Consider the following 19,761-nt stretch of genomic DNA (forward strand, 5'->3'; position numbering starts at 1 on the left):
ATTTCTTTCCTGTGGTAAGAGGATTGTTGGATTTTCCAATTAAAGAATCTCTATACTGGAAATGAGTAGTCAATTACGGACATTATTTTTGAATAGCCAATTTGCATATCCCTACTTGTATTCACTTCTTGGAAGACAGAACTTGGAATTTATGATGTTTTGATTGGTTACCCCTGCATTTGTGTTAGTAATACTATTGCCAGCAAGGATCCCCTATGAATGGGGCTTTGAGTGCCATTCCTAAAGAAATGTCTGAATCATAAGTAGGTTTGTTTTATTATTGATGAATGAAAAATGTCTGAAGAGTTACTGGCAGCTTTCAAATTTGCATACACTGTGCTTTATTGGGTTGGGGGTATGCTTGCGTTGGCCTTCTCCACTCAGCTGATGAGAGAAGCTTGGGAACTTTTCCGATGGTGCCGTCTGCTGGCCACAAGTCCAGTTTCAGTGGGGCTGCCCTCCCTGTTTAAACAGCAGTGTTTACACCTTTATGGAATGTTTCGTTCTATTTTGCTCTTATTTTTTGAAAAATGATGTGGAAGTGGACAATTAAACATTTTATATCAACAACAAATATAGTTCTCACTGAAATAAAATTGAGATCAAGATGGGTATAATTAGGTTTAAAGGAGCTGGTGTTTAGTCTCCTTAGACTTGGCATCCCTTGGACTTACACCAGTCAACATAGCTGTGAAGGAAACGAACAGAATAGTTCCCAATAGACAGTGTTACAGAGATGCCTTAATTAACACGAAGCTCTGTTTCCGTCCCTCAACAGAAGGCATGCTGTTTTCCAAAGTGTCCAGTGCATGAAAATGGCCTCCCCTCCCTGCCTTTAAACCCAATCAAAATCACCTTTCCCACAGAGATGAGCTGGACATGAAAGAAGGAGTTTTTTAAATTTTTGTTGCTGTTGAGGTGTCATCTGTGCTAAACTTCTGTGGCATGTGAAAGATTTTTCACAAACATGTTAGGGACTGCGGTAGCCTAAACTCTGCAAAATGCAAATCAGCAATATTTCATCTGGATGCTTTCCTCTTCTGCTGCCCTACGCATCCCTGTGGCCCCTTCTGTTCTCTTTCTGTGATGCCAACGTTCTCGTGTCATGCGGCACAGCAGTGACATTTCCCAAAGACCCCATAATCCAAATGAGCTGTTCATACAGCCTTTACTTCCAATCAATACTACTGTCCTCACAGAGCCCTATCAGTATTCAGGCATCTCATCCCGCAATACACACAAGAAGGTCATTCTACAAATGTGCTCTTCATTCTCCCACCCAGAATGAAAGCAAAAACAACCTTCTCAGGACTCATTTACCTCTGTGGATACCACCTGTTTCTCACCTCCCCTCTCAAACAAAATTTGAAAGTGCTGACCACAGAGCAGCTTCCAATCTCTCTTATTCTTTACTGAGACCATGCTAGTCGGCTCTCACCCCTCTGTTCCACTGAAACTGCTTTCATCAAGGTCAAAAACAATCTTCAGATTGCCAATCCGGAGTCACTGTAATGATCACACAGCTGACCACTGCCTCCTCTTTAAATCACATTCTTCCCTCGCCTTCCCGAACACCATACTCTCTTGGATTTATCTTCAACTTTTTCGGCTCTCCATAAATTTTCCTTTTATTTTTTCTTCCTCATATTAAAAACATCAAAGAGAATATATCTCAATTTGTTTGCCCATCTCATTTGTTTCATGGCATAGATGGAAAAAGATATGCTGATAAATTCCAAATCTGCATCTCCAACCCAAAGTTTCTTCCTCAACAGTAGGCTCACATGGTCAATTGCCTAACCCATCAAAAACTGAAAAACTTAGCTTCCAAAGCTTTATCCATAGTCATTTTACATCCCAATTAATGACAATCCATCCATCCAGGCACTCAGGACAAAACCTTGTATTAATCCTTGATACCTCTTTCCCTGTCCGTCCCTCCCTTTACTCCTCTGTCTCTTATATACCCCACACATCCAAATTTGTCAACAAATCTCAACATATAATCAGAATTTCAGCACTTCTCATCCCTCTGCTCTTCATTTTGGACCCAGCCACATGTGTTCCGGTTACTGCCAGTTTCCTGGCCGGCCTCCTTGTTTCCACCCATGTTCCTTTTCAATCCATTCCTAACACAGCAGCCACAGCGATCTTACTAAATCATACAGTGGGTCACATCTCTCCTCTGATCAGAACCCTGTAATGCCTTCCCTTCTCACTTAGAATGAAGTGCACAACCTTGCAACAGGCCTACACAATCATGGGCTCCAAGTCCATTTCTGACCGCATGCTCTGACTCTGCTCTCCCTTGTTCTCAGGGTTCCATCGAGCTGTGCTCTCTTCTTTGTCCTCGCCTCAGTGCCTTTGCATTTGCTGTTCTCTCTGCCTGACTCTCTTCCACCAGATGCCCTATGGCTTGTTCTTCTACCCTTCATATCTTTATTCAAATACCAGGCTTTCACTGGCCATACTACAAAATCACAAGATTCCCACCACTTCCTCAGCTCCCTTCCTTCATCTTTCTTTATAGCATTTATTCCCCTCTTCACGCTATACATTTTTTTATATTTGTCTTATCAATTGCCTGCCTCCCCAGTGTACTAGAATAAAAGCTCTAAGATAGTGAATTAAGCCTATTTTGTTGTTTGCTATATCCCCATTTCCTAGAACAGTGAATATGACATGGTAGCACCCAACGTATATTTGTTGGGATAATGTGTGAAATGAGGCAAAAATAGATACTAAAACATAACATAGCAACAAAATAAAAGAGACCCATTTTTTCATGCTTTTAGAATAAACATTCAAATTAAAATTTTAAGAAATCAATGAGTATAAACAACCAACATATATATCCATAAGATGTTCAAAATGTCATCATCATCATGATTATTTTGGGTTTTGCTATTATGGGGGAGAAATTCCTCATTTCTACTGGCAGTGGGGGAAATTGGTTCCGCCACATCATGCTCCTAAATGGAAATAATATGTTTTCTCTTTCCTTTCCAGGCTCATTTTTGAAAGGGAGAATCTGCTTATTAGGTCTCTGAAGGAGTGGAAGAGTTGAACGAGGGGCAGATGGCGGACACGGTGGAGGAGATGGACAGGGCTCGCGGTCTGGCCCCAGGCACTCCCTTGCCTCCTTGCTTCCAATATGTCACTTTGATGTACCTGGTGGGAAGCTTCTAGGTGTGTCCCCCAAAGTACAAATGTGTACTTAAGAACAAATGTGAATAAACCTCCAGGGTAGCGTAGGCACAGATAGCTTCAACTGGCATGTCACAAGCTCAAACTTGATGTGCCTAACTTTGACAGATTGATATAAACTTTACATTTTACACTCTATCAGTTTTCTGTGCTTGTTTTAATACGAAAATATTTTCTCTTTAATTGACAACATAATTGAGGCACCAGGAAGGCATACAATGTTCATGTGTCTTATACCTCTATTTGAGAGCTCAAGGTGAAGTTGTTTCTCAGGAACAAACACACTTACTTCCTAAATAGGACTTAGGAAAGCACATGAAAATAAACAAATGAATGTGGTAAATACAAATTAGTTTCAATAACGAGGCCTCAGCTGTCAATGCTGATGATGTTCCCAATTCAAAGATAAGGCACTAGTTTTGGTAACTTCAAGGATTCCCTGCGTTCCCATGCCTCCTCCAGAGGGCATCTGGAAGGAATATCTGAAACTAGGATTTTCCTAGAAAAAAAATATCCATAAACCTTATTTAAGAGAATATTTCCATCTTTCTCTCATACTTACCTTGAAAAGGTCAAAGTAATGGAAAAGTCAACAACAACAAAATTCAAAGATCAAAAGAAATAAAACAACTTTGGATAATTTACAACATCCATGAAACCTGAATAACAGACTTGATCAAAAGAGCCATGTGTTCTCTGCAATTTAACACCATCAGTATCTCTTCAAAGACTCAGACCTGTTTTTGTACTCACATAATAAGGCTATACGATCGATATCACTAGCCAAGGTGTATGTGTGTGTGTCAGGGGGTGAGTGGAGGGGGTTGAATATTAATTGCCTTGATGATATCCCTGATGTGCCTAAATGGTGAGCACAGAGCCTGGTACACAATGTAAGGTTAAATAATTCCCTTTCCTACCATAGCTAACATTCCCTGCCTTCCAGACTGAGTCCCACTTGACTTGTTTATCCCTATTCTGCTTTTACTTTGTTGCTTCTCTTTAATCTCTTCATCACAGGATTGACAGAGGAACAGAGAAAGTACCAAGATCAAACACATCAAATAGGCAATTTTTGTTTTTTTTTTTTTCTTGGTCTTCACTCGAGAACACACAACCTTAGACATGCAGTATTCTCTTCCACCCAGCAATACATGGTGTGTGCTGTCTGCTATGTTTCTACCATAACTCAAAGCAATATACCAATGCCTTTAGTTTCTGTGCAGAGGAGTAAATATTTTAATAATAAATGCCATGAAGTGCATTTATTGCAGAGTCCCTCAATATTCATGATGTTTTTGCTCTGTTGTCAACCTACAGCATACTGTCACTTTTATAGCCTGAGTTTTTATAATCTGACGCTATTATCTTTAGTTTACTAGGGACTAAAAAGAATGATCTGAATGTTCTTAGAACACAGAATACTGTATTTATAAAAACTATTTTTTGTATTAGCAATTACACTAAGAATATGTGGCTTAATTTTAATTACATGTCAAGTGAACCAATGTATGAAGAAAAGCTTATTTGCCATATTAAGTTGTTTGGGGTAAGCTGCTGAATTTAAAGACATATTGCTATTTTTTGCTGTTTCATACATATTCCATATTATCAACAAATACCAAGTAAAATGAAAGAAGAAAAAAAAACAGTATCCTACAAAATAAAATTGGAATCATTTGTCTCAAATCTTAATAAACACAATTAAATCTAAATAAGACTGTGAAATTACAACAATTTCACAAGTATAGGAAAACATATTATCACCTTTGGGAAGAGAGTGAAACACTGCAAAATTTCATTTAAATGTATGCATCTCCTTGTAACTAAATAACAATCGGCTGTGTGAGTTAATTTTATGCCACTTTAAACAAAGGTTTGAAAATAGGTTCTCTTCCTTCATAGGATTTTGACAGCTAGCTAAAAGCATTTAATCCAGATTTTTAAAATTAGCGTGCTCACATTAACATCTTCATCAGATGTTCGCATCAGATCTAGCATCCTCAGAGCAAGTATATAACACCTCTGATTCTCAGAAAGTTCAATCGACATTCAGTAAATGAGATAAAACTAATTTTCATTTCCTCTCCAAACTGAAAATCCATAATAGGGGCCTTTACAAACTTTACAGCTTTAAGACACATTCTAAAGAAAATAACATGATTTACTCAACTCTACTAAGAACCCTATTTACCCTTACCAATTTTTAAAGAGGCAGCTGCCTAAATCGCCCCATCATAACAAAAAATATGCCTATTAAAAAACCACCCATATTTCACCCAAAAATACATTTGCCTCCTTTAATTATGTAGTAAGTTACTAAGAAGCCAACAATACATTAAGCGCATTTTATACTGAATCATATTTTGCCTCTGACTGCAGTTTGAGAACCTTGAGTCTGTTCTTGCTTCATTCTTTACTTTCCTTAGTAACAAGAGCCCACTGCTTATGAAACACATTTACAGCTCATATCTAATATACACAGGGGAAACCTGAGGAACCTTTTCCTCTGTGCCCTTCACCGCAGCAGCGGTTGGGCAAAGGGTCCCACGGAGGTCAGGTGGCAGCCACCAAGCCCTAATCCTGGGGGACGCTGGAGGCAGCCATGGAAACAGCAAACAGGTATACGTGCCAGGAGAAGTTTCAAGTGTGGTCAGGATAACACAATGTAGGAAATCATAAAAACTCAATATATCTGTGATAATTGGGTTAAATTGGCTGGGAAATTCTCAAAGATGATCCCAACCCACTGGGTGGCTTGCCCTGCCATTTACCCAGTATATCACTAGATGGTTCCTCAGTTTTATCCAGTCCCTAGGGCTTTAAGGTGTTGGGAGAGTGTACATTATTCGGAATGAAGATACAAGAAGGGATGTTTTAAAATGATTGGAGACACACACACACACAGGCTTTTTCTTCAAGTTTTTCTTATCTAAATCACACACATCTAACCTTATTTTTGAAAGAATATTCTTTTTGAAGCAAGTGCATCTGACACTAGGATGCATAAAACAGCATATGGGAAAATGTTTTATAAATTACACAGCATATACACTTTCACAGTGTTGTAACATCCACATTGACTGTTATTTCGCTGGCTCAGTTTTATTCTCCCTACTTCCCTACAGATTCTATTCTCTAACCAAACCAAAGCTGTACTGCCTCACGAAGGTACCTTTTGCAATCTCTTAGCCAAGGCCCAGTGCCACCGCAGCTATCCAGAGGTATGTCAGTCGCTTGCTGGAATCCAAGGTTGATTTCTCTCTGCAGTGATTACTCCATTACAATAAAACACAGCATTGCCTCAGCTCAGACCCTCACATCTCCAACGCAGAGCCTCAGTTTGCTCCTGCATTCTGGTCCGGCCCTCTGACATTTACCCACAACACTACTGCTGAAGTGGTCTTTCTATCATTTGGATCTGGCATGATCTTGCTCCAGCTTAAAATTCTTCATTATCTATTCCTATGGCTCTCAAAATGAAGTTCAAATCTTCCACATGAAGCCCACCACCAGGCTCTTTGGTGTTAAGACAATTCTGCATCCATGATTCTGTCATTGCCTGTCACATGGCACAAAAATACCTGATTGTCTTCTGTCTATAAATGAACTGTAAATATATGTAAAAGTAAAATGATATGACACCATGGGTCATATCATTAAAATACATATATTTAACAAATACTTACATAGCCCTTATTACATGCTAGGTGCTGTTCTAAGTTTTTATATATATTGTTTTATTTCATATTTATAAGAAACACTATGAGGAAAGCACTATTATCCCCATTTTACAGACGAGAGAACTCCACTGCAACTGATTTTATATTCCAAGCTCCTCGTATGGTACTTTGGCACATGGAACCATATCAGGGGAGTAATTGAGCAATTTAAGTCCCCTGCTATATCTAAGAAGAAGAGCAATATCTCTGCTATATGAATGTCCACGCTTTGACGTGGATACATTTCCCTGTGTCCTGATTCTCCTTCCAAACAGGAATAAAGGTGACCTCTATTACCATGTACACTCCTACAGGGAAAAATCATTCTGTCCATCCTTGAGGCTCAAGGCAAAAATGCATTTTACAGTTTCTCCATCTAAAACCCACTTAGTATATTATGGTCCCAACCCTGCTTCCTGGTGGACTACATTTACTACATTTATGTATTTGGTTTTCTTCCAATTTTGAAATTGTAAAACTAATTTACACATTAACATACCTAGTTTTGAAACAAACACAACTGTACAGTGTTCTCCATTCCAGCTGACTGTTGGAGGAACCCTGTTTATTTGTACTAATGACTGCAATCCAAGGTGTATTGCTTGATTCTGTGGATTAATGAGTAAGCAATCAAATGTGATTTTAAGTCATGAATATAACAAACATACTATTCAATTATTTTGACAAGTATTTTAATTCATAAGACTTGGCTACAAATAGAGCAGTCTATTTCTTAAAAGAAAAAAAAAAACCTTTCTGCTTTTAAGACAACTCAACAGCTCTCAGATAATAAACCTGTGAAGAGAATGATGACAAAGCCACCACCTTCCAAAGACACGTAAAGAATTGGTAAGTTGATAGAAAAAAACAATACAAGATCTCACTATATCATTAAAATTTTCAGGTAATGTCTTTTGCATGCATCTGAGCTGTACGCAATGTCCTTAGGGGTTGTAAGCCACACAGAACATTCCAACTAAAATAGGTCAGTGGTGTCCCCTAGCCTGTCACCCTAGTGGCCTAAAATGCATGTTTCAACAGCCTTACATGTCCCTGAGGTAGCCCCAGATTCCAGGCTGGAGGTCCCCGAGGGTAAAGCAGTGAGTGGGCTACAAATACGAGGAGACTCAGAAAGTGAACTGGTGATTAATTGGTACTACATTTCCTCACAGTGGTTAGGGAACAGACTCCTTGGCACAGACTGGCCTGAGCACCACTGACTGACCTCATGACAGGTCCAGTGACTTTCTACCCTCTCTAGCATTTCATGACAGCTGAGCAACTGGTGGACACTGGGGAAAGGTCAGTTTGCAGCCTGATGGAGGGATGAGGAAGCGCTTCTCTTAAATATTCCACTTAGACTCAGATATGCCTTGTCATGGGTGACAAGGCTTTGAAGAGGCCTTTAAAAAGATTAACATTGCAATTGCAGGTGGGCTCAGCCACTGAACTCCTCCCATCTGAGTGGTGGAGCTAACCTTTTCCTTTAGCCTCTAATTGCTCTGCAGCTCCTTAGCTAGTGATAATGTGGCTGACCCTGCTGGGACCGGTGTTGATTCTGGGTGCATCTAAATGTCAAGATTTGTAATTATGATTGTGGGTGGATTAAACTCACATACAATGACGCCTCGTTAACTGGGGCTGAAGACAAGAAGCCTGCAGTCCTTGCCCCCTTTGCTCATAGTCACGCGACGTATGTTGTGTCTTACACAAGTAGTTGTGTTTCGGGTCTTGTCTCTTAACTATAGAAAGATGGTCCTTGTAAGTCTGTTGTAAATGTGTAAGTTTACTGCAAAAGGCTTTCCTAAAGCATCTAAAATATTCTCTGAGCATAAAAACTATGATTTATTTCTAAATAAAAAATTGAAACACATTGAGTGTATTTATGGCAAGAAAATGGAATATTAGTTTTGAAATTAGGACTGTACCAGAAAATCCAGGTTACTATGACCATCAGCAATATTGGGGTTCAAAAACTAGTCTTCACACTAGTATTTCCAAACCCAACTGCCACTTTTGTACTTTGCTACTTGTATTTTAGGTTTTCCAGGCAAAAATAAAAGGGTAGGGACAAGAAGATGTGAGGATTGCAAATTGGTCCCTCCAGCAAATTGTGTATGTGGTTGTGTACGTATGTGTGCGTGTGTTAGACAGAGGCAGGGATGGAAGGATGGAGAGAATGTGAACAAAACTCCAAAAGGACATCATTATGGGGACTTCTGAAAACACACAGTATAAAAGAAGGTACATAAGGTCAATCCCAGAAAAGTACTATTACAACATTGATGTTTTCTTTCAGCTTTCTTTTCTATGACTTACATACATATCTTAACATTACTTGAACCATACTGTCTAGTACACAATTTTGTTTTCTGATATTTTTTCACTTAGGGATTCCTTGTGAACAATTTTCTCTAATTTCAATCTGCAAAAAAAAAAAAAAAAAGAAGAAGAAAATTCAGACTGAATATTTCATAACATATTAGCCATATTATAAATAATTTAGCCATTCTGCCATTCAAGACATAGGAAAGTAGAAGACATCTTTGTAGTGTCATTTTCTCAGTCATTGCTAATTTTTCAGGCAAAATTATATCCTGCTGTTTAAAGGCCAATCTTTTGATTACTAGGGATACTGAAACTAATTTTGTAAGCCATTTTTACTTCTCCCTTGAATTTGTATTCCTACCCTTTGCCCTTTTCCATTTTGCTTTCAGTGCTTTTTATCAGCATGTTAAGCTCCTTTTAGTTTAAGTATATTAAGTTTGTCTTTTTTATCTTTGCTAATTTATTTTTTGCCAGTTTACCTTTCAATTTTGTTTATGATGTAAATTTTTCATTGCACAGTATTCCATTCAACTCAAAGCCCTCTATTAAATCTTCAAAGGTCCCTTGTAAATAGGTATTCACCTGGAACCCGTAATACTTTATGATGGGCAAGTAGTAAAACAATGTTGGTTTCATTTAATTTACTACTTTGGCAGTCCCTTAAGAGAGAGCAGGTGGGAAATGTTTTGACTGATGATGGGCCTTTGGTTTTTAAATCACACATTACATTTAAATTCTAAACAAATGTAGATGGATGAAAACTATTATTAATAGAGAAAGCACAAAATATTTTGATATTTCCATGATTTCATAATCCAAGTATCTAACTCATTATTTCCTGGCAATCCTTTCTATCGAAATTCCATATATTCAATTCAGTATTAAAATGGAAAAAAATATATTCACAAAAATGGATTTTTAAGAAAACTTTGATGTGTTTGCCCACTCTTAAGATCTCAGTTTTTTGTCCCACAGACAAGACCAACCCTTAGTGTTACCATCTTTGAATGTTTCTTCCATATCCTCTACTATCCAGGCTTCAGTCATGTTTGTTATTCCCCAGGAACTGTTTCCCTGACTCTCATATTGCCAAGGACTCAAAACTCTAGGACTTGCATTCCCTGCTTTGGGGGGCCAGGGTGAGGGGAGGATGGGACTCTGGAAAGGACCTACTGACAGTGATGCGTAAAAACTGCGCATGTCCTTAACTCTCCTCTGAGTCTTCTTTTCATTGTTTCTTTAACAAAATAGTTGCCATATGGGTCAGCTGACCCATTACAACTACCTGATAACTACTGGATTTCTCGCCACATTTCTCTATTTTACCACAATGCCTTTGGTTACATTCTCTCATCCAGTCTGCTCTGCCAGTTAATCCCACTTTCATGTAAACTTCAAGCTTCATAAAATTTATTTCATCTGCAACATGTAAGTAACACATGGGGTGCTTCTTAGAGCATCAGGGAACATGAAATCTTGAAGAGTTAACCAATTAAAAAGATGTACAATGGATTTGTTTCTAAATATGCAAAATCAACATAAAGATACACACTCAGGACAGTAATTCATTATATAAATACGTTAAAGAAATGGTATGTCAGTAAGACAGCAATAAAAGTCAGGAAAATGGTATCAGAGCTGAACATGCTGGCAGTGCCATTTTAAGTATTATCCAGGTGAATCGACCCACTGGATCAAGGAACAAAGTGCAGCCTGACTAATGGGGATAGCCATACTATGAAACGGCTGACACATGGGGATTATAACGTGATAGCATTAAACTCTTGAATCCAGGACCAAGTACATAACTTCTGGGGCCCAGTACAAAATGAAAATATGGAGCCCCTGTTCAAAATTTTTAAGAATTCTGAAATAGCAGATTAGAGTATTGAACCATGCATGGGGCCCTGGTGAATGCTGAATCCTGAACAATTTCACAGGTCATGTGCCCATGAAATTGCCCCTGCTTGAATCATGTGACTTTCTAAACTTACTCCGGCTTCATGTCCCCCGAGAAATCTGACTGTGATTTGATTCTCCACCAGGGAGAAGCTATGCTGGCAAGTGGACAGGCTAGCTAGTCCCCTTGATAACTGTTATTCACTGGCTTACAGTCCTGGTCAACTCGCTAGGTGGAGTCAAAATCGTTGGGTCGAATCGATCCAGAGCAGTAGAAGGCATAGTTCATGGAACTACAGTGCCTCGACCCTATGTTGTGGGTTTAAAAAAAAAGTCTCAAGTATATGGTGTCCAGTGAGACCTCTTCTGCAAACTCCCTGATATTCAATGAACCTTACTGGAACTTTCGGCCTTATTTATTCACTGAAAATGTAGTACTCGTTTAGAAGATTAGCCTAAATCAAAGGAAAATGATAAGATTTTTTTTCATTTAAGTGCAAAAGAATAATTTTGTAGTATGATATTGCTACAATAGCAATCATATTATAATATATAAATATACCAAAATAGCATGTTGTACATCTTAAATCTATACAATGCTACACGTCAAATTTGTTCAATAATAATAAATGCAAAAGAATCGCAGAATAGATTATTTTCCATTGGTTCCTGTTGCCTCCAGGATACCATCTCACTTTCTTTTTAAGACTTTACAAGGCCTTCCACAAGTGGCCTGAAATAAAATCACCCTCATGTTCCTTATTCACTCATCTATGCTTTTCACTGTCACACACACACCCCAACATGTCTTTGCAACTGCAGTTACCGCCTGTCTTCCTCTAATCCTTAGTAGTTATGATCCTCGACTCTGGTTCAAACTACTTTCTACTTCCTAAACATAGGGAAGTTACTTTGCTTCTCTGAGCCTCAATCACTTTCTCCATCTATACAATAAAGAGGATAGCAACTAACATGTATTGAGCACTTACCATGTTTAAGTACATAGTATCAGACTGCATTATCTCACTGCTTTCTCATAACACCTCTAGAGGTAGTTACCATTAGTATCTCCTAAATGGGGGCAGTGAGAGTTTAGATGGCTTACATGGCGAGTAAGTGATAAAGCCAGAATTAGAAGTTAGTCAAACTTAGCTTTATTAATCAAAGTTTAAACTTCCTTATTATTCTGAGCCTACCTAATGAGTTGTATTACACGAAATATGACTTAGCAGAATGCATGGGCACAAAAGAAAGTGTTCCTTTAATGCTGGCTCCGAGCTCTTACTATAATCATCATCAGTGCCAGTATTTGTATTATTGATCAAAAGTCCCATCATCCTTTAAGACCCAGCTCAATTTGTATCCTGGATAATATCTGGTATCTAGAGATTGCTTAAGTATATGGTTCATGTAAGAATATGCCCTTTTGGTGTCTAATTAGAAATGTACGAAGTCAATTTAAAGAGACCAAGAAACTCCCAACCCAGAGCAATATTTCACTGAATATCTAATAAGATTGACATGATTTATAATACCTAGAGTAATATCTGAAAAATGTAGACATTTTCTATAGTAGAATGTGTATATATATATTTACTATATAAAGATATATTATGAGTAGTAGGTAGATCACCATGTCAAGTGAGAAGGCATCAAATAAAAAATTAAAAGAAAAACAAAGATGTGATGAGGAGGGAAAGACACTAATTATAAAATAATATACATCTCAGTTTTGTACCTAGTTCCTACTCTTGGGGTGTTGATAATAGGATTAGAAGAAATAATCTCCATATAGAAATATAGTGCAGTTAGTTAATATAACACAACTCCAAATACCAACTATTCTCAAAAATTGTATTTCATAATAGCATCTGTGGGTGAAATGGGAGTGAAGACGGCTTCCCTTTCTGTGGTACCCTTTCACATGTTGCATAACTGGAAATGCTGTGCAGCATTTTCTCAGAAAGTCCTCTAGAAAGCCTGTCCAGTTATTCAACTGTAGAAAGTCTCCATTCTTATAATTTATTTTGTTTTTACAGAAAAAAATTTGGAAGAGTTCCTGTGAGACATGGAAAAATACCAAGACCTGTCGAGGAAAAACATGTTTTCTTCCCCAAGCCCTTGAAGTCAGTGGAAATGATTTCCAATAATGAATCACCAAAAGAAAAAGTCCTATTTTTATTGGACTAAAACTAATAATTTCTATGAAAAAAGAGGACAAATGGAAAGTAGATGCAGGCAATCAGTGGACCATACCACAAATACTAGAGTACTGGTGAAGAGTCTGCTGAGGCAACAGATGCTTTTTTTTTAAAACATGCTTATTTTCGATGTGCTGGGTAAAAATTGTTTTAAATGTGTTCATAACTGGGAGCTTTTTGCCAAAGGTGAACCCATTTATCTAGTCAAATCCAAACAGAAGTCTGAAGTATGAGGGTGATGTAACTTGCAAATTATTCTCAACTAATGTAGCTAAACGTGACAAATGTGAGTCAAATATCGCACATCTCTAACAGTCTTGCTTCTAACTTAAAAGGGAAAAACATCATTTATTTGTAGCTGCCAAATACTATACTCTCACTAATTTAATAAGCAGGCACCATTTTCCCTACCTCTGAAAATTTATGTTGGTCTGTGGATGGGTTCGGCTGCCTTTTTAAATCTAGTGGTCTGTGACCAGAGAGGGCTTTAGGCAAAGGGAAAATAACTCTATAAATCCACAGAGGATTTATATATGTCTCGCTTTAAATTATACTTTGAAGGCTTCAGGACTATATGAAAAGACTTTGAACAAGAAAAATCAACATATACCAACACATATGTATAGAAACTTATCCTATTTTACAACAGGAAGCATTCCTCAAGCTTTAGAAATACAGACTTGACAACACAGGTAGAGACTTGGTACCTAATATCTAGAGATTTGGTTGTCTTATGCCATGGAGTACATTAGTACATAGAGTAGTTTTTTGCTACAAAATATGATTAGGATATTTCTGCTCTTGATATTTCACACAACAATAGATTTATTCATTATAGTGTCCCTAGAAAACAGATTATGTTACCTCAGAGGATGACATGCCACTTTGAGAATTCATGTCAGATCTCTTTAAATTAAGAAAGGTGTTATTTATTTCATAACCTTTCAAACTTAACTGGCAGGTAAAATATACGGAAAGAATCATGAACTTATAGATTAGATACTTACTCTAATAAAATAACTGAATTCTGGAAAAATTAAATGAATTTCTAAAGTCTTGTAGCTAGTTAATAGCTGAACAAAGTTACGAATTTAGCCAGAGGCTAGTTTTAAGTTACAGCTTAAAAAAATGTCATACCTTAAGATAGGTATTGAGTTCTAGGCCTCACAGTTCCCACCGTTCTGGCTTGGCACATACTCGACATACCTCACTATTTACTAATTTGCCTTGCTCCTTAAATCATTTAACTGGAGACTCTTACCAAGTATCTGACTTGAATGCACAGGATTCTTTCTACTCTATACTTCTTCCATGATTAAAATGCAATTATCAAAAGAGACAATACTTCAAGCTTCTTGCAAAGACTATCATTTCATTACCATTTGCAAAGTCAGTGATGATCATTACAGACAAAATCCCTTCCTCAAGTCAACTGTTTGGCATGGCTGACACAATGCATATGCAGAAGACTGCCTCCGTGATGGTTACTTTTTTGTGTCAACTTGACTGGGCTATGGGGTGCCCAGACATCTGGTTAAATATCCTTCCTAGTTGTATCTATGAGGTTGTTCTGGACAAGATTAACACTGGAATCAGTAAAGTGAAGCAGACTGCCCTCGCCAATGTGGGTGGGCCTCATCCACTCTGCTGAAGTTCTGAAGAGAATAAAAAGACTGAGCAATAGAGAATCCTCTCTTTCCTACCTGTTTGAGGTGGGACATTGGTTTTTCTTGGCCTTCAGACTCAGAATGAAACATCTCTCTTTAGGTCTTCAGCTTGCCAGCTTTCAGATTGGAATGTATACCATTAGCTCTTACGGTTGTCACGCCTTTGAACTTGAACTGGAAGTACACATCAGCTCTCCTAGGTCTACAGCTTGCTGTCAGATATTGGAATTTCTCAGCCTGCATAATCATGTGAATGGATTTGTTATAATAAGTCATATACATGAATGTGTATATGTGTGTGTGTGTGTGTGTGTGTGTGTGTACACACACACACTACTGGTTCTGTTCTTCTGGGAAACTCTGACTAATACAGCTTTCTTACCCAGATGTCAAGAAACTAGCATAATCAATGCTTTGGAACAAACTTTCACACGCAGAAATAAGAACATCTTTTCAGAGTTCCTTACAACTATGTACAGCTTTTAAGATGGTCAGCTATGGACTCTTCAGGCTTGAGTTGATTAATAGAAAACATTAGAAGAAATGGAAAACTTCCTGGATTCAAAACAGCAAAAGCTGAGCTAAAAGGAACCATAGCAACACTCAAAAGCAGATGCAGAAGTGAAGCTTTCAACCCAGGTTTAACTGTACCTCAATGAGTGAAGAAAGGTTAAGTTAGGTTCAGCAGCCCGGACTAAGAACTTACATGAAGGGCTCCAACTCTCATTTCCAAAGAACAATTTTTGAGTACTTATAACATGGCAAGCACCGTGTTTAGAACTGATGATAAAGCCCCCCTCTCAAGAACCTATCAATTTAGAGGTAGGGCAGATAAATATGAAAGTGAATATGAACACTGTGACATATGATGAAATAGATGACTGAGCCAAATGCCATGGCAGGAAGAGAAGGGGAAGATTCATTCTGTGTATGTTTGCAGGGAAGCTGTTAAAGAAGGTATAGAGAGGAGATGACATTTCAGCTGGGCCTTAATTAGCATGATTTCATAGGATGGCAGGATTGGAAAGCCCTTCAAGGTAAAAGGAACAACACACACAAAGGCACAGGAGTTGGAAAATACAAACTCACTTTGTGAAATGCCAACCAACCAGGATGATGGAGAACAGGTCCCTGGAGGTTGAGAGAAAAAGAAATAGGAGAACTAAGGACAGACTGAAGGGTTAGAGATAGAAAATGAAGGACCTCGAATGTTTTGCCCACGGATATGTTTCCTCAAGCTTGTGCTAGGTGTTATGACTTACAATATGTGCTTGTGCTTGTTAGAATTTTAGTCTTGACAAACACTCTACGAAGAAGGTCACCTTAAATCTTTTTGGAAATAAGATTAGATGTAAACAGAAATGCCCTGCAAGAGTGGTACACTGTGCGCATATCCCCCCCACCTCCCGCCCTCTAACCTAGACTGCCCCCACAAGATTAAAGTACACAGTTTCGGGTACTTGACATTTGCATTATGTGACAGGCGATTGAAGAGTTACTCCACATAGACTGCATTCATGAGTTAGAGTGTGTGTGTGTGGGGGGGTAATGGTGGAGGAAGGAGCTGTGAAGACGGGTAGGTAGTCTTAATTAGGTGATGTCAGGAACAATTACAACAGAATCATTCCATCTGCAACTGAAAAATCAGACCTTTTCAAAATAAGGCTTTTCTAAGTTCATAAATAAAGCTCATGATTATTTTTAATTGAAAAAGGACTAATCATGAAATATCAAGATTAAACAGATTATAAAAATATAAAACAACATATTAAGTGATGCAGTGGTTAACCAGGTGTTTTGACTGCCTTGCCTTGTCTGCCCGAAGAACACTGGGTAAATGGGAGCCCTTCCCTTAAAGAGCGGGTCTCACAAAGGGATGGACATGGCCACTGCAGCTTTCACATCTGGGCAAAGCCATGAGGGGACGCCGGCAGCCAGCAGCTGGATGGATTGATAGGTACCGAAGAGCATACCCTTCACCCTGTCAGGTATCCTAGAGGGAGCCAGGGGACAGGAGCCACTGCTAGGAGCCCCTGAGAGTCTGTCTCACCCTCCACACGGGCTCCCTCTGCCCTTAATGGTCCTTGCAGAGCCCTCTGGAGCAGCCCCACATCAGGGGACCACTTTACAAAGTCATCCTGTGTTCTCCTTTCACCCACCTGCATTTCCCTACAGGGCTGGCTTTTTAAAAAGTCAATCGTGTTTACTCCTGTTATTGCTTATTTTACTGAATTTCATTTTGAACTTGTGTCAGTTGTTTCTTTCATTCTTTTTGTTGTTTTCAGATTAGATTCCATTGTCTTACTTCTCTTTTCTTTTTTGAAAAATCTTGGTTTATAAAGTATTTGTGTTGTTCTTAGCTTAGTTTTCTTTAGGTGATATAATGAGCATCTAACCTCCTTTTCTACGCTTAGTAACTTATTGCTAGCATTTTTTAAAGTTCCCGCAAATATTTTACTTTTCAGCTTTTCTTTTTTTATGTTTTTCCTCTGAAATCTTAACTTCTGGTATACTTCACTTTGTCACTTGAGTATTCTTGGATTGCCGATGGCAGATGCAGAGGACATTGTGGGGAAGGTAATGAAGAGAAGAGTCTATTCTCTCCAGAAAGACAAGATGGATTTTCTGCCTATTTGCCAAAAACAGTCTCTCTGACTCTTATTTGGTCCCTTGAACATTCTATTAATATGTTTAATTAAATAAAATAAATTTCAAACTTAGTAACTTAGGAAACCTTCATGCTTCCTTTCCCATGGCTCAAACTATTTACCTCCACTATGAGCAATCCATAAGGTCTAAAAACCTGGCACATAAAATCACTGGACAATGAGCAATATTAGACCAAAGGGCTCCACTCAGGAAAGGACACTAAATCAATTCCTTAGGTTAACTTTGGCGCCAGTGAGTTCCACAAAAGGCACAATAAAGGGCTAATGGCAGGATTTTGGACCCTCTTGTTTAGTAGCCAGCCTGCCTCTAACTGATAAATTTCTTTTCACAGGAAGATCTACTTGATGTTTTCAAGTCACCTTCCTTTTAAGAGAGAAGATGTTTGGGTTTCAGAAAGGCAGAGAGAAGCTAATTGGGATCTATGATCACCTTTAAACAAATATGTTTGTTTAATTTTGTTTTAAAAAAGGAAGTAGTCAAGGATAATTTTTAAAAGTGGTATATTTATAGAAAATATTTCTTAATCTTTTCTTTTAAAAAGAAGATAAAAAGTTTAGATTGCAAAGACATCAAAGTCGCTGTATAAACAGAAGTTTGACTCTTTTCTGTGTATTTCAAATATTTGTGCCAGTCTTCAATCACATCACCATGGGTCATAGGAAGTTGGCCCTGTAGAAGACTGTTGCTCGTAGCAGTCACTGGTGACCAGCACAGTGTTTTTATTGCCACTTGTCCTAGTGTTTTTTTTGGTGTTTTTTTGTTTTTCATTTTGACTATTAAAAAAGAAAGTTAAAGCTTTGCTGAGATGTCCAAGACTGTGGAAAGGAAAGAGGGTTTTTCTCCCACTCCCCTTCCCTCTTGGGAGCAACTTCAATAAAATTCAGAATTCAGAAATGTTTCAAATGTGCTCAAAAAGGCTTGTGATCCCTCGGAGTCCTATCAATAAATCAGTTCACAGAATCTGGTAAGGTTTATTTATCTGACTGGAACTAAGGAATTTGTACTAAATCACTACATTTTTTGAAATATTGGTTCTCAAATGAAATATCAAAACAGAGAGAGAAAGAAAAAATTATTTTGACCTGACATCTTAATGCAGCGTTACTATGAAAACAGGGAAAGTAAAAGTTACATTTCCAGAGATAGTCAATTTTAATTGCAACCAACAACAAAAAAATCCTTTAGTTTTATTCATTTCAGCAATTGGTTTATGACATGAGTCCTGCTTTATTATATCCTACAGAAGATTGACTTACATACAGAAAAATTCAACTTAGTTCAATTGCACAAAGCAGTAATTACTGAATAAAAACACCTCAAATTGTTTTCACATATTTGAATGTTACCCAAAATGAACATTGAAAAACCTAAACAGCTGAACTTCCCTTGAATCAACATTATATAAAACCAACTTAAAGATATGTACTTAGGAATGGCTAAATTCAAGTTCTCTACTTCTTTGTAGACCTAATATTTCAGGGGTTAATTTGACATTTTGAACATGTATAAGGAACATGTATAAGGATACAGTATTAAAATATATATACTCAGAATGTTTCAATAACAAGAGCTCTTAAAAATCCAATGGAATTCAGTTTATAAAAAAACACAAATGACTTCTTCAATGCTCTGCACTGTCTCTGCTCATCATGTACAGAACCTAAAAATGCCATCGAAGGGAGAATAAATCTTTCAGGAAAATCTCCTTTAAATGGAAACAAAGGTTAAAAGACCCACACTGGAAACCCTGCAGCACAAAGGACTCCAATATTACCTTGAGCAATTTACAGTGAGCTTTAATTTACCCATTTAGAAACCCTGATTTCCATAGGAAAGGCACGGCAGTAATAAATCTTGTCCCGCTGGACAGTCTAAAAGGGGAAAACAAAACAAAATTTCACCAGCATTTTGTGCATTAACTCTTTCATGTCACTGATAGCCATGGTGTTTTATATGTTTTAGGGTATTAATTACCTTCCTAATAAATTCAAGTGTTATAGAACTTTCCAAAACAGACCAATTTAACCCATGGTTAGGAATGGAACAAAGCTTTAAAAATATTTCATG

General features: G+C 37.8%; 1 protein-coding gene across 6 annotated transcripts in view; it reads right to left on the reverse strand.

The window, feature by feature from the left end:
* PARD3B (par-3 family cell polarity regulator beta) overlaps positions 1 to 19,761 on the reverse strand; it is a 985,497-nt gene that overhangs the window by 568,983 nt on the left and 396,753 nt on the right. The window lies entirely within an intron of this gene.

This window comes from Manis pentadactyla, chromosome 6, assembly GCF_030020395.1.
Source record: "Manis pentadactyla isolate mManPen7 chromosome 6, mManPen7.hap1, whole genome shotgun sequence".
NCBI classification, from domain to species: domain Eukaryota; kingdom Metazoa; phylum Chordata; class Mammalia; order Pholidota; family Manidae; genus Manis; species Manis pentadactyla.